Genomic DNA, 12,100 nt, shown 5'->3' with positions numbered 1-12,100 from the left:
ATGTCTCACTGATTATTTATTTTCTCTTAATCACTAACTGGCTTTCTCGCTTATTACTTACTTGCCATTACAACTCCTGGTTAATTGCTCATTTTCTCACTTTAGTACTCTCTCACTCTGTTAAATGCTTGCACGCTAATAAGTGTGATGGACCAGCGGGACAGATCGTGAGAACCATGTCAAGAATAAAATCCGGGGCACATCATATTAATTGCATTTTGTTTTAATGTATGAACACTGATAAAAAACAATCATACAAAATAATCTAAATTTTGTTGTATCAAAGTAATGATGTCAATATTCATAAAGACTTTCCATTAGAAGCAGAATATCACAACGCTTGCAGACAATAACGGATGCAACCTCCCTGCAAACAATGTTTTCTCATTATTGATTGGTTAGCGAAGATATATTTCACAGAGCGCGCGCGGCTGAAGTATTAAGCAAATGCATCATTTCTGGAGTAAAAATCGATACAGAGCTCTAGTGCCGAAGTATTTGTAAAAAACAGTGTGCGCAGTGTTGTATCTGATTCAACATATGTACACTACTCCTGCTGCTGCTGAAGATAAGGTTAGCGACTGTTAGAGACTTGTATTGGATCTGCAGGAAAAACTTGGATATTACTAACCTTGGGTTGTATATTCCATGTAAAGACCTAAAGCCCATAGGATTTTGTTCATTCAGTGCATCCTGCTAATAGATTTCGATTGCACCCTTTGGGAATAGCTTACAAAGAGCGAAGTTCCCTTCACTGACGGGAAGTGGGAATACACACATTGACTACATGTCTATTTTTGAATCCTTTCATTGAGATGAGGATATCTAGATAATCCTGTTAAAAGAGGTAAGGTCAATTTTTGTTCCATGATTTGATCGATATGTGTATTGATCTGGGCTTAAGATGCGTGTTGTTAAGCTTGCAAAATGGTCGACAAGTTAGTTTCTACATTTGAATACTGAAATGTGGATGGCGATAGTTTTGCCAGGGTATATTTCTTTCTTAACTAAAATGGGTAGAATATGCTTATATTGTATAACATAAAATACTGTTGAATTAGTGAGTTACTTAGTCATTGCAACCGTTAAATCGAAATGTATTTTCAATAATAAAAATTAAAATTAAGTAAGCCGTAATAAATAAATAACTGTTTTTCCTATCTTCACCGTCAAGCTGCAAGAACAAGATGATAAATCATACATCTAAGAAAACGCTTGATACAATGAATATCATCTGCTTTTTCGAAGACTTTAAAGTCCTTTTGCGAACACGATAGTTGTTAACCCAACACAGATAGCGAATTTTATCTTTAACTTATCTAATTTGTTTGCAATGTCAATGTTCTATAATGTAATCATTATACCCATTATATTTCGTCCATCCCCAAAAATTATGTAAATATCTAAATATAAAAGAAATAAGCATCCCGATGGTAGGATATATTTGAGTGAAGCAATGTTTATATGCAAACGTTATGTGAAAATCTTTTTCTTGATATCAAGCCAGTTCAAAGTGTCCACGAGCAATCCGAAAAAAAAACACGAACCATAAATGTAACCTCCGTAGAACTCCTGTCTGACATGTCTGTTTCAAATATTATTACTGCATTTGATTGTTATCTTTATAATTATGCTGTTATACTGCATCCAATTTTAGAAATTGTACAGCCATTTAAACTTGCAAAGAGTGGATGCTTTGCTCTCTTTAATGCCAAAGGACCACTCCTTAGCGTTGAAAATTAACTATTTATTTTGTTTGTGGTAACGAGAATTTGCAATTTGTCATGTACTCCAAGCAAGGAAACACCACGAAACAGTATATTGCTTGCATGATACTTTCTACTGTCACTGCAGACATCGTACCGATATGACTGAATATTAACGCTACGTTAAAAACCCAAATCACACACACACTTTATATTGTCAAGCGATGGTGCACTACATAAACATAACCCATCTATAAAATACAGCCACGAGAGAAACATATAGCCCATCAATAAAATACAGCCATGAGAGGAACATATGATCCATATATACAATACAGCCACGAGAGAAACATAATCCATCTATAAAATACAGCCAGGAGAGAAACATAAAATCCATCAATAAAATACAGCCATGAGAGAAACATATAACCCATCTACAAAATACACTTAGGAGAGAAACATTTAATCCATCAATAAAATACAGCCAGGAGAGAAATAGAATCCATTTATAAAATGCAAGCAGGAGAGAAACATATAATTCATCAATAAAGATATCCCAAGAGGAGCATAATGATAAACTAAAATTAGGTTAAACACGTTGAAAACCAACGAACAGCAACTGCGCTATATAAAGGAAATAGTTCGTGTTCCCAGTATGGGTGAAGTAAGTTAGAAATCCCAGTTCTCTAACGAATTTTAAAAACTGCAAAGAGATCAAATTATAAGAAAACGTTAGAACGAAACGACTTAAATATTTCGTGTTACATCCAGTCAAGTATAGGTAATGTGATGATTGGGATAATACATCCTAATTGTCGGTAGTAAAGTATCGGTAGATAAGCGAGACTCCTATATGTACATGTAATAACTAACTAAAGAAAAGAATATCACTCCAAATTTATTTTATTCGAGAACAATCAAAATATTTTTGTATATGAAATATGAGAAACAAAGTTTGAATCTAAAAATCTTCATCAACCGTAATGATTTCATTTGAATTTCAAGGAAGAAATAATTCACAATTTGACAAATATTTGAAAACAGAGACAGGATATTTTTATTTCTCAAACAATGCAGTCATGCGGAATCTGTCTATCAACTTGTAAAGGCGCCCTTTTGGTATTGTGTAAATGCTCTATTCCCCTCCACTGCACCCCCACCTGCGAGGCATATCATATCCATTTCTAGAACTTACTACCCCAAAATACTGTTTTCTGAAACGATTCTTATTTAATTATTCTTTGGTTAACATCCAGGACGATTGTTAGTTCGAGGAGTCTGGGAAATAATGACGTTAGAAATCAAGAGGAGAATAAATGTTTGGAAATGTGCAACTTAAGAAGTCGTTGTCATCAGCATTTTAGATAATATCATACCTGTTCTTGATCAGATCAGCATCTGACTGGCAAACGGGATGACTGGAGATTTCTTAGGAAATACATGGGCATGGAGGGGTGGGGATTCTGAAGCAGTAGAGCACCAACTTGTCTGAAAGACCTAATACAAGCGTTATTTGCCCCGGGTGAGAGTTGTGAGGACTCAGACAGCAAAATGTGACCCTGGATAAGATTTGCAAAAGGAACGAAGCGCTGAGAAGGTGTGTTTGTTGGTGGGCCCGTGGTGTTCTTTGAAACCATCTACACTACCAATACAACCGTTTTTTTATATAAAAAACCAGAAGGTTCATGGTTCCATGTGAACTTCACCTATTCACTTACGCTTCTGCATTGCAAGCTGACGTTTACAATATTTGAATAAATACGTGATAATGAATAATTTTCAGGTTCATGAGATTGTAACGTCAGTAATTTCAGTAAAATCAGTGAAATAACACTTAAGTTTCTTTCGCTCAGAATGCGCCTTCTTTGTAAGGACAATACATATCTGTGATATTTAAGAAAAATTAAGAAAAAGGAACTGATGATTATTTCGCCATTTCTAGAGTCATAAGCTAAAATAGGCAACATGGGAATTTAATTTATCAGTTATACAAAATGTTCGGCGTTTGTTTAATTAAAGAGATTATGTTTACGTATATTTATCAACTTTATGATACTAAACCTGATGATGTATTTTCTCTGTGTACAGCACGCGTAGAATAGCAAATAGCGGTTGATTCGTCTCTAAAGATCATCATTCTAAAGCAGATCATGGTCTATGCCGAAAAGATATGATATCCATATATAAAAAATAATACCATCTCAGATTAATGAAAACGGTTTCTTATCTGCAAGCCTCACTGAACATGTAAAAGTCGAATGCTTTATAAAATAGGGAATGTGCATCAATTTAAAAAAAAGTGTTTTATTCTTAGAGAAACTAAATACAATTATTTTTCATACATTTCCCATTCATACACTTTTCACTTATAAGGGACGTAAGAAACAGTTGCAAAATGTAAATCGTTTTTCTTTCTTTTTGATTTTCAATTAAAGTAGTTTTAGTATCATCTTTATATACAAAATCCAAATAATTGTACTAATTATACATAAAAGCCAATTAACTGTACTCATTATACATAAAAGCCAGTTAACTGTACTCATTATACATAAAAGCCAATTAACTGTACTCATTATACATAAAAGACAATTAACTGTACTCATTATACATAAAAGCCAGCTAACTGTACTCATTATACATAAAAGCCAATTAACTGTACTCATTATACATAAAAGACAATTAACTGTACTCATTATACATAAAAGCAAATTAACTGTACTCATTATACATAAAAGCCAATTAACTGTATTCATTATACATAAAAGCCAATTAACTGTACTCATTATACATAAAAGCCAATTAACTGTATTCATTATACATAAAAGCCAATTAACTGTACTCATTATACATAAAAGCCAATTAACTGTACTCATTATACATAAAAGCCAATTAACTGTACTCATTATACATAAAAGCCAATTAACTGTACTCATCATTCATAAAAGCCAATTAACTGTACTCATTATTCATAAAAGCCAATTAACTGTACTCATTATACATAAAAGCCAATTAATTGTACTCATTATATACAAAAGCCAATTAAGTGTAATCTTTATATACAAAATCCAAATAATTGTACTCATTATATACAAAAGCCAATTAAGTGTAATCTTTATATACAAAATCCAAATAATTGTACTCATTATACATAAAAGCCAATTAACTGTACTCATTATACATAAAAGCCAATTAACTGTACTCATCATTCATAAAAGCCAATTAACTGTACTCATTATTCATAAAAGCCAATTAACTGTACTCATTATACATAAAAGCCAATTAATTGTACTCATTATATACAAAAGCCAATTAAGTGTAATCTTTATATACAAAATCCAAATAATTGTACTCATTATATACAAAAGCCAATTAATTGTACTCATTATATACAAAAGCCAATTAATTGTACCCGTTATATACAAAAGCCAATTAATTGTACTCATTATATATAAAAGCCAATTAACTGGACTCATTTTATACAAAAGCCAATTAATTGTAATCTTTATATACAAAAGCCAATTAATAATTGTAATCTTTATAAACAAAAGCTAATTAATTGTAATCTTTAGATACAAATTCTATTTGATATATAATCGTATACAACTGGAATAAATAGTCTGCATATATACTTATAGCCTTCATGTTACTGTGCTTTTATGTATCGACATAATTTATTTCGTCCAAATACACCCCTCTACACCTAAGGAAGCAGGCTTGTAGAGGAAAAAAATATCATTTAGACGAAGCTTTCTTTAGATTTTTTTTTCATGACGTTACGAGCGCAATTAAGAAGTACCGAAAACTGATATTTTTGGGGGTAGGGTGGGGTGGCGGTGTTTTTCGATAATCAGTAGAAGAGTGTTCCAATCTTTTTAAACAGGTGCAACCTATATAACCTTGAGTCATTTACAATATTATTTAAAATGTTAAATTTCTATACACGCTCATCTCTTAAAGTGTCATTAAGATGACGTGTTATATGAAGTACATGTCTTGATATGTCTACGTCAGTGATTATGTCGGGAAAGAAATGATCAATTAATCGATGTAGAATGCAAAATCGTTTCAGCTATTTGCAGCCGACATTACTTCTATCGCTAATACCTCTAAATTAACCCTTCAAACGACTCTATACAAAACAGGATTTGGCTTAAACATGAATGTGGCGCATTCTAAAGGAAGCACTATTAACTTCGAATGTAATAGTTTCTCATAAAGTAAATTAAGTTGTTGTTTACTGAATTGAAAATGCTTGTTCTGAGCTCTCTCTCTCTCTAGCTCTCTCTCTCTCTCTGAGGTGAATAGAGGACACAAAAGTACCGATGTCATGGCGCATTTGCCTGTTAGTCGATCGGTTTGTATATCCTACTTGCATCCATGCCACGAATCTTCCTACCTGCATTTACATACATACATACATACATACATACATACATACACACACACACACACGCACGCACACACACACATACATACATACATACATACATACATACATACATACATACATACATACGAAATTAATTGTATGAAATAGTAACTATTTCTTCTAAATCTTTATCAAAAAAATATTTACCAGAATGATTCAATTCTAGATGTCGTTACACTACCTATCCACCTACTCACCCATCCATATCAACACACACACACACATATATTCTTGACTTTCATAATGTCTGAAAATAAAACCTGGTAATAAATCGGTACGCCTTTCGGCTGTATGTTAAACAGTGCTTGTCTTGTGACTATAAATAATTGATTTCCTAAACTCGCCCTGTATTTATTTATTTGAAGTAGTTGCAAACTCATGGTAATTTACTAAATCATCTCAGGCTACTGGTAGAGTCAGTTGTCATTATTGTTAGAGGGCACTATATGCCTAACCAATATACCTAAGTGGCTGCAACATGATTAGAAGTCCGCCCCAGTCGGCAACCTAATCAGAATAAACTGTTTGAGCCGGTAGACGTTAAACCGGAAATGGCACGACATCGATAATGAATGCTAGTAGTCTGTATATCCCCGAGGCAATCTTACTAAATGACTTCAAATTTAATATCCTCAACTGATAAGGCAAACATTACATATATATATATATATATATATATATATATATATATATATATATATATATATATATATATATATATATATATATATATATATATATATATATATATATATATATATATATATATATATAAGCAGCAGGGAGGGCGAACAGTCTCTAATTGATTCCCCTTGATTTCTTCGAATAAGTGCTTCCACGATAAATCGCTGGGAGAAGGCTTTATTTACCAAAGTAGAAGCTTCCTTAAGGATTAAATATATCAACCCACGTCAAGTCAAACCCGTGAACAATCATACGAGATGAACCCTCCCTGCTGCTGTTCATAGTTAATATATTTTGTCAAGGCCGATTCGATATCGTGTTCTAGGGTCATGCAAATTTATCGTTATAAATCCATGTGGAGTTAACTGAACACGACTAAATAAGTGTTTTAATTTAATAATATCCATGTCGCCGCTGCACCAAGTTTGGTGAATATTTCTTAGCGTGTGCGTGTCAACGCCGTTAAATACAGCCAGAATATTACAATTATCTCTAATTACCTTTGGAATTTGAGAATATCGCTGAGTTACATAAATATTGTCGGTGTTTTTATGTCGACCACGAGAAAATATCCTTGCAGGATTCGATTGTTTGTCTAACATTACGTCGTCGTACACAACTAAATTATTGATGCTTCCATCAAGATCATCAACGGATGGTGCATCATTGACATCAGTGATAAATTCAATAATATCATCGTGATGTTCATTTAGTAATCGCGCATTTTCATTAAAATCTTTTAATACTTCACAACATCGCTGATCATCAACCGATGGTGCTACTAAATATAATTTATCCCACTTTAGCCATCTCATTATCAAATTAAGCAACAACTGTGTTTTTCCACTACCAGATGGACGTATTATAATCATTATAACAGAATTTGGTAATGCTGCATGGGGTTTAACTGTTTTTTGTGGCGGAAAAATCAATTGCATTCATGATATAATTATATCGTGGATTTATATTGTGTAAAATGTCGCTCGCATACTCCAACAATTGGCCTAACTATGGTTGTTACGCGCAATAATAGATCGGCCGCGACAGGTACATGCGCAAAATGTGGCACAAAGAAATTCAGATTTATTTCATCTGGTCAACGAGCAAAGCCGGCCAAAATAAAATCAATTAAAAAAAAAGAAAAAAAAAGGGCGGTGATGTTGCAGCACAATTAGTAAAATTACCTGGTGTTCCCTGGGCTAAATATTGAGGAGAAAAACATCTTCCAGGATATAATTATTGTGGGCCGGGAACCCGACTTGATATTAGACTTGACGATCATGATAGACCAAAATTAAATGAAGATTCATGTTATGTTCATGATATTGCTTATTGAAGCAACGATCTACAACAAAGGCATCTCGCGGATGTAAAATTAATTCATACGCTAAATTCTATTCCTAATAAATCTATCAAGGAAAAATTAGCTGGTTGGTTAATCAATACTGCAATGAAAAGTAAATTAGCGATAGGTGCTGGTAATTAATATTATGGAATCAATTTATTATTCTCCAGTTGGATTCTGGAAAGGTCAAGCAGCAATTAGTAAACTTGCTAAAGCTGCAAAAGTAAAGATTCCCACTGCAGCACACTGGTTATCCAAGCAGGCCGTATGGCAAATTTATCTGCCGCCGCCTAAACGAATTGAACACGCACACTTTGACGTTAGTGTCCCTAATGAAGTTCATCAGGCTGATATTATGTTTTTGCCTCATGATATTGTTGGTCAAAAAACATACAAGTACGTGTTGACGGTGGTTGATATTGTAAGCAGACATAAAGAAGCAGAGCCGCTAGTAACTAAAACTGCCGTTGACGTCGCAGATGCATTTAATAAAGTTTATCAACGAGGACCTTTACGATGGCCAAATTTACTTCAAGTTGACCCTGTTAGAGAATTTTTAGGTGCGGTATCATTTTCAATGAAACAAAATAACGTTAAGATAAGGCGAGGACACACTGGAATTCATCGCGATCAAGCAATTGTTGAGCGATTTAATAAAACACTCGCTGAGAGATTACTTGGATATCAATATGCAAGGGAATTTATTCAGGATATGAGATCATATGAGTGGGTCGAAAGATTGCCAGATGTGATATTAGCGATAAATAGTGAAACAACACGAGCAATAAATATGAGGCCGGCCATAGCGATCACGCGCGCGATTATACCAATAAAACGACGCGATTTTTCAACACAGCCGGTGCTAGGTAGTATCATCGTGAGATATTTATATAAACCAGGTGAACTTGAAGGTGGCAGAAAAAGAGCAACAGATCCTATTTGGACAAGATCGTCTGGCAGACCAGCAATTTATGTACCTGATTCACTTGCTCCCCAGCGCGGATTTACCCGTGAAGAACTACAAATAATTCCTGCAGACATTCAGTTGCCACCCAAATCACTTAAATAACACGTCGATTACACTCCAAAAACGCCAACGTGACATTTTCTCGTGTATGACCAAGATTATTATTTTTCCTGTCCACGGTAAATTCTCTCGAATCATTTTTTTAATATTTCCATAACATTATGCAATTACAAATCGCGCGGTGATTATTTTGCTGTTGTTTCAGCGACATTACAAACTCAGCATCTAGGTCAAATTTGTAATTATTTTTTTTATCAAATTGTTTGTAACTGGATAATTTTTTCCTTATTACGTCATCGCAATCATCGAGGTCATTAATTATCAACTTATCTAGGATAATTCGTCTTAACTGAGAAATTTTTCTAACCCTAGATACAGCTAAATAAACTAAATTTGACCATTCTACGCGATCATCAACAATCCAAACAACTTTATCGGAAATAGTTAATCCCTGCGATGAATGTATTGTCATTGCATATCCTAGCGTCCATGGAGATTTTTCCATATTTAATGCGTCCTCGACACCATCAACATCAACGGCAAAAATATCGTTCAATACTAAATTCTTTTTTCCTTGTCCCGGCACATCAACGTCAATATTTTGTCGTCGCGTATCTGCTGGTCGATAACACAATGGTACCGGCAGCATAGGAAATTTCTCTTGTTGTGATTGAAATAATTCCCGTTGAGGCGTATCTCTAGCTATTTTTCTACTCGCAACTATTAAATTATTTGGTCTCCATAGATTTAAAAAGTTCTTCATGGATGTTTCTGAAATTACTTCGCCACACATTATCACAGCTGTATTTTTCATTAATAACCAATCAAGAAATGTTTTTAATGTTTCCAACGAAACAGTACATATCTCATCCCAAATAATAATTTTATTGATATATTTTTCCCCATTCGCGAAGAAGTCCATGTGCCACCCCTATATTTGAAAAAACTATGATAAGTACACGAATTAACTCCTCGCTGTTTCATTTCTTTTGCATGTCTGTGTGTTGGCGTTAACACGATCACGTCAGAGTTTCTAAATAATTCTATAACTCGCGTCGTTTTACCTGAATCACCTGGCCCGATCATGTAGACCGTTTTATATCTAGATACTGGATCGTACACGCACGGCGACGAAGAAATTTCTGATATTTCATCGCGATAATATCCATCTTTAGTTTCAACATCAGCTGATTCACAATAATCAAGACTATTCTCGTTTTTAATTCTCCATGTGCCCCATGAACCATCACCAACTAAACTTTCCAGCTTTAATGAATGTTTTCTATCGATATAAAACGAATCAGTAGCTACTCTAACTGCGCCACAAGGAAATTTATTTATCATCGATAGTAAATTTATACTTACATAAGCCAAGATTGATGATCTTAAATGAGTGTATTGAGGAGATTCTCCGTCAATGTAACTGACAACGGTACCTAATTTTGCTCCGTCAGATAAACAAATATTCTCTCGATTACAAAATATAGCTCTTGCAGCGGTATCAGCAATTATAAAATCTAATTCAGCATCATCCATGATTAATCGAGAATGATGTCGTTGATGATCATATGCGCCGCCTTGGGTAAATTTACCGATTATTTTTCTACCGAGACCCTTCGCTGTTTTTTCGTCGTGATCCATTGGCAACCAAACTGATGTTTGTTTTTTATATGATATAATTGCTTCACTGACTATCAACGACGTTAGCGTCGCTGAATTAAGCATATATCGCAACAGCGCTGTATGAAACCAATGTTGCTATGAAAAAAGTCTACCAAACCAAACATAACAGATTTTATGAAGATTTTTGGCAAATTCAAATGATACTACACGAGCGAATCCTGTCAAAGAAAAATCTGACAAGGGACCATTAATTGATACTCGCGTCATCTCGCTACTAGGATGTCCAAATTGCGCAAAATATTTAGCGCACTCGCCTAATCCTAGAAAACTTCCTGGATAACACGCAACCATATCAACGGATATCATATCAATGTAATCATATTTAGTGTTCCATAAGCCGCCATGTCCGTATTCAATACAACTCATCTGGACATCTTTGAGAAACTCACTTCGTGTTGGCCTCCATAGATTTTTTCCCTAGCAGCGTGAGCAGCAACAGATGGAACAGTAAAACAATTAACTAGTAATTGTTCAGAATTTATTGAATATTTCTCTGCTAATTTCTTCATCTCGTCGTGTAATGATTCATTTCTATATAATTCACCGCTAGCCCTTACAAATTGATCGTACTTATCATCAGACCTTCTAAATAACCACACTGATACTGGATCGGATTTACTTATTTTGTGAATAAAATGAAACATTTCTGAGAAATAAAATTTAACAACACGATCTCGCGGAAATATCATTACCGCAGATGTCCACGCGTGAGAATTATGATCAATTATTATAACTGGTGCTCCCCGAGATTTATTTACTGATTCATATAAAATTTCCCCGATAATGTCTTCACTGTTTCTGGGAATTTTAATTTACTTGATAATTCAGCAACATCACTTATTGATGCTCCTTGAGTAACTGATTCAGCCCATGTAGTTATTTTTTTAAGCCTTAAATAAGTTAAACCTGATCCACGTTTTGTATTTTTTAGATAATCTATTACTCGCTCAGCTACACAATTTATTCCCAAAGGGACTTTCAGTAAAGCGAGATTTTTAACATCGGGTTTATTATTTAGCCGATAAATTCCATAAACAACAGCAGTTACAGGATATGATCGAACATAATATGGTTTATCTATGCCGGTCAATAAACCTGACCTTGAATTGCCAGACAAAATAACAGTTTTTTTTTTCACCAATCACAGGATCACACTTATCATGAATAATCCACACATCATTGTCGGTCATCACGATAAATTTTATTCCAAAGATAAATTTCTCACC

At 34.1% G+C, this 12,100-nt stretch overlaps 1 protein-coding gene across 1 annotated transcript in view; it reads left to right on the top strand.

The window, feature by feature from the left end:
• The first annotated feature begins 469 nt into the window (after window positions 1-469).
• Window positions 470-12,100, top strand: part of LOC149791902 (muscarinic acetylcholine receptor gar-2-like) — a 290,191-nt gene continuing 278,560 nt past the window's right edge. The window contains exon 1 of the mRNA XM_089970416.1: window positions 470-847. The gene's annotated coding sequence lies outside the window, so the exon portion shown is untranslated. The remainder of the gene's footprint in view (window positions 848-12,100) is intronic.

Source organism: Sinohyriopsis cumingii, chromosome 9 (genome assembly GCF_028554795.1).
Source record: "Sinohyriopsis cumingii isolate HCF-2022 chromosome 9, ASM2855479v2, whole genome shotgun sequence".
In the NCBI taxonomy this organism is placed as follows: Eukaryota; Metazoa; Mollusca; class Bivalvia; order Unionida; family Unionidae; genus Sinohyriopsis; species Sinohyriopsis cumingii.
This window is presented reverse-complemented; position numbering and strand designations above follow the sequence as displayed.